Here is a 4,969-nt window from a genome sequence, read left to right as displayed (position 1 = left end):
CTATGCTGTGAAACTTGCGCACGCACAGGAAAATAACTCGCAGCAGAAATTCAAAACGCTTGCCACAACCACAAACAGCTCGAAATAAACACTTCGTGACACCGCCATTGCACAGGTCTTGCGTCGGTTTGCAGAGCCGCAGCAGGAATTACAAACGCATGCAAAAACCAAAAACAGCTCGAAATAAACACTTCGTGACACCGCCACTGCACAGGTTTGCATCGGTTTGAAGAGGCGCTCTGTCAACTCCGTCAACGTAGATGATTACAGAATTCAACTAGTGGAACTATCGCTCGCCACTGCTGAACGCGGCGAAGTTTGTAGTCGCTCTGAACACTGGTAATATCAAGATGTGTACAATATAATATGCTTCGCGACATCGCTGCCACTGCCCAGGCCGCGCTCCCCAGTTCAGTCGACGGATGGCCATCTTGCCCCGGCAGGCCGGGGCAGAGCAGAACCGAGGCGGAGGGAGGAGGGGCTCGGACGTCACTGACGTCACGGGAAAAGCAGCCAATAGCTGCAATCCGGTCCCCGGCCGGATGCGCTCGTCCGCCAGAAAGTTGAAGTTCACCAACTTTCCATCCGTTCGCCGAACGAGGCGGATCCGCCAGCTCCGCTCGCGAAACGGACGAGGCGGAAGGCGCTCCGAAACGATCGTACAACGGCCCTTACGGGCCCGGCGAAAGACCAGCTGTTGGCATGTCCGCCTGTTTTGCACGGACGACGAAGGCGCGGCAGAAGAAAGCAGCCGGTAAAGCTATCGCCGATGCAGCGGAGCGCCAGTCATCGGGGGACGAATGCACTGCAGAGGTGACGCCTGCAGATGACCCGCCGCACGAAAGCTGCAGCTAGCGCCTGGAGTCAAGAGCAGGTCGGTTCTGACACACAAAACACAACTTTCTCATGAGTGAGAAATTACAACTTCTGTAACCTGTAGAGCTAATAATAATTTTACTTTCCATGTTGCAAAGACAGCAATACAGACTACAAGACATCCAAGCTGTTGAGGATGACAAGCGACTTGCTGTCATGTAAAGCACACTGCACAAAATGGCCTTGGAAAGTTTGAGGAATTTATTGTGTTCCTCATGAAGCTTAAGTGGAATTTCCCTGTGCAAGATCTTGCATACAGTTTCTCTGTTTCAGGCTCGACAGTGAGCAGAATTTTCGACAAATGGCTGCACGCAGCTTTTTGGCGTTTGAAATTGCAAATTAGATGGTATTCGAGACAGATTCAAAAGACTATGCCACGGGCAATGGTCTTCGAGACAGGAGATTCAAAAGACTATGCCACGGGCATTCCTCGATTCTTTTGGGTCAAAGGTGGCAGTCATAATAGACTGTTTTGAAATCAGGATTGAAAGGCCGTCATCACTTGAGGCAAGGAGTGAGGCGTGGTCCAACTACAAGGGCAGCAATACCTCGAAGTATCTTATTGGAATTTGCCCACAAGGAGTCATATCCTTCATTTCAGAAGGCTGGAGTGGCAGGACAGGTGAAAAACATATTACTGAGAACTGTGGCATATTAGATAATTTAACACAGTGACGTCCTCGCAGACAGGGGCTTTGATATAGCCGATACTTTAGGGCTCTACTGCGCTAAACTAACTGCACATTCCCAACGAGAACAAAAAACTGGGCGAGTTGGAATGGATTCATCTTTAAGCAGCACGAAACACAGGACGTAGGGGAAGAAACACGAGACGACACGAGCGCTTCCTGCCTTCACTAAAGGCAGCTTACTGCTTTAGAAGTGGAAATGACCAGACGGCTTGCCAATGTACGAATTCATGTAGAACGGCTGATTGGTCTGGTACGGAGTAGGTACACTATCATGAAGGCTGTACAGCCAATTGACTTTGTGGCATGCAAGCCGGGACACAGGTACTCTCCACTAGACAAAATTGTGTTGGTGCACTGTGCCCTCACAAACATCTGCCCATCCATAGTATCTGCAAACCAGCAAGCATCCGCATGAATTTTTGAAACTGCAGGTAGTCTGCTTACTTGCTTTCATAGCTTGTGTCTGCAGTAAAGTTGTGGTTACTGCTGTTTGAGTGCCTATGTTTAATTGTGTAGCCATTGACAATGTCTTGCTCATGAAGCCATGCAGTATGCATGTAAGCTTATCTGAAAAACATTTTCATGAAATGTGGCTACATGAGTGCTTAAACTGGAGATAAATGCTTTTCTATACACTCAATATCAAATGCAAACGCGTTCGCAGTGAACCAGCAAGATTTCTTCCTTATTTAAATTAAGTGTGCCTTCATATAAAGCACAAAACCGGCTTAACGTTTCACGTATTCTCTCTTCAATTGCAGAATGCCCGTTTCCAGCACCGCTTGGTTTGCACTGTTCTTGAACTGAGGTGTTTTCACTTCTGGTGCGTTGCCGTTGCAACTCATAAGCACAACTGTATGTTCATATTGCATTTTCGTTCATTGTATACTGAAAATGGTCACCTACATAGTGCTCTAAATCAGACAAATGTCTTTTGTTACTATTGCATGCATTCCTTGAATTCTAATTAGTTATTGTTTGTGTAGATGTGTACCCATCTTATTTATTTACTAAAAGTGGGCTGAAAATGGCCACCTTCATAGTGCTCTAAATGAGACGTCTACTGTTTTGAGACTACTGCATGCCTTGCGTTTGAAGTCTCATCAGTGGTTCTCTGTGTACATGTGAACCCATTGGAAAAGGGTAAAATCTTGTTCCCCTTGTTTTCTAGTTGAAGTGAAAGCATGGAACTGGAACAAGCTGACCTAGTAATTATGAATCTAGTCTGATAAATGTCTGCTGCATACATTTCATCTGCAGTGCAATGTTTTCATTGATCTTTGTTATGAACTACTGTGAATTAACTAAGTGAATTTAGGTGCTTATGACCAGGAAGAGAGATGTAAAAAAAAAGGCCAAGCGCTGCCATGCTTGTTTAGGTGTTTTTGACTGCAATGCATGGTATGTTACATGAGGCTATACTTGAAGTATATGCTGTGTCTATTAACAATACAGTATGGCAGGCCTAAAGCTCTGCAGCTGGAAACTTTACAGAAACAAGGCAAACAGCTCACTGCAAGACATTATTCTTGCCTGTGGAACTATCTTGGCAGAACTATTTTTCCCCTTCGGGGCTAGCTTAATCCCCAAGCAACTGTAATGAAACCACCCATATCTGCACTGTGGGCCATCACAAGCATCGTCCCTGCCTCTGGACCTTGGCAGTAGCAGAATATGTGGGCGTCAGCTGTTGGCTTTCTTGTTATCCTTTTTAGAAGTGTTGAGTGAAAAGTTCAGGCAGGATTGCACGAGTAAAAAAATCTAATGCTGTTGGCACAATATTCTGAAAAAACGCCTCATCTCTCTCCACTCTTTCTATAAATACTGACAATGGAGTCCATACAACAAAATCACAGTACGGAACGCCAAACACTGCCATCTGCGTTTGCACTTGAAAAAATTGAGTGCTGTCGCTTTAAATGCAGGCAGCCATCAGTTTCCTCCAAGCAGAAGTTGGCGTCCTTCACAGCGTCTAGTATCGTACAGTTGCAGAGTGAAAAGGGACATTTCACTTCCACAATGCCCATTCCGCAGCATGTACAAGAGAGAACTGCCTGGACTAGCTGCCATATACAGGTACTTCACGCTTAAAAAACCCGTCTTTTGATGGGTGAAGTCTGTGTGGTTCTTTTATCGTTTCCTCGGCGTAGCATGCGATTGCAGCAGCCTCGTGCTGTAATCCCCACGCTGTGGCTGGAATGGAAAAAGTCTGCTGCTCTGGATAGCATATTTTTTTTAGTAAACTCATTGATGGTTCATGCACACTTGTGAAGCATACATTCCTCATGACTGAAGCAGTGATCCTGCCTGCACGATAAGCGTACCATTTTGCACACTTCGATTGCTCCCGCGTACATTCCTCAACGCTCTTCACTATCTCCTTGCTGATTGAAAGTTCGGCAATAGTTTTCTCAGCACGGCAGATCAGTGTAAGCAGGTCTTCCGGCTGTGCTTCTAAGCATAACGAATCACGAAGGAGAAGAGGTTCTCTTCTGCACGGTGGCTCAAACATGGCGCTGTACTGTGGGTGCAGCATGAAGAATGCTGGTGTAGCACCAGCATCTGCAAGTTTACTGTGAAATTTTCAAGAACGAAATTTTCAAGATCAGACGCAACGGGCAGGCTTTGCGCTCTTGCACGAGACATAACGCTTGCTGCGTGGAATTCTAGCCAATTTTCCAATTCACGTTTGAAAGCCTTGGACCCAGATCTGAAGGTTCGGCTTCCATCCGGCCTACCATGACGCGAAGAAACTGCTGTGTCGCCTGTGGCTTGGCGTTGCTTTCACCAAACATAACTCGTTCTTAATCGGTATGGCTGATAGCCCTGCATGTGCTATCAGCGGGTATGACATGACTATATCCCATTCTTTGCGACTGCCCTGCTTATAGCGCCGAAAGGTAGTCTCCCTGCTGTGCGCTGGAGCGTTTAGATTCACGCCCACTGACAGAAATGAAGATTCTCGGCCACTGGACGCGACAATCGTCGGCGGTAAAGGCCACCAAAGCAGAGCTCTGCTTCTTACGAGCTTCTGGCCTGCACGATAGGCTGTAACATTTACGAATGCTGACTTTTCATAGTGACTCTCCTTTCTCTTTCATTTTTTATCCCCTCACCCTTTCTCCCCATGTAGGGTAGCAAGCCGATTATTCTTCCGGTTAACCTCCCTGCCTTTCCTCTTCATGCGCCTCCTCCTGCATGTTCACTTTTAGACCCACCGTTCTACTGTGCCTATCATTGTTGTCATGTAAAATTAATGATGGAATAAACAAATTATCAAGTAATCCAAAAACATAGCAACATCAATGCATACAGAATTTTTCAAGGAACACCATGCAACAAACATCAAAATCCATGAAGCCATTGTTGTGCTGTGCTCTCTGCAAGGCTTCTGGGCTGTT

The sequence above is a fragment of the Amblyomma americanum genome, chromosome 7 (genome assembly GCF_052857255.1).
Source record: "Amblyomma americanum isolate KBUSLIRL-KWMA chromosome 7, ASM5285725v1, whole genome shotgun sequence".
Classification (NCBI taxonomy): Eukaryota; Metazoa; Arthropoda; class Arachnida; order Ixodida; family Ixodidae; genus Amblyomma; species Amblyomma americanum.
Note: the sequence above shows the minus strand (reverse complement) of the source record.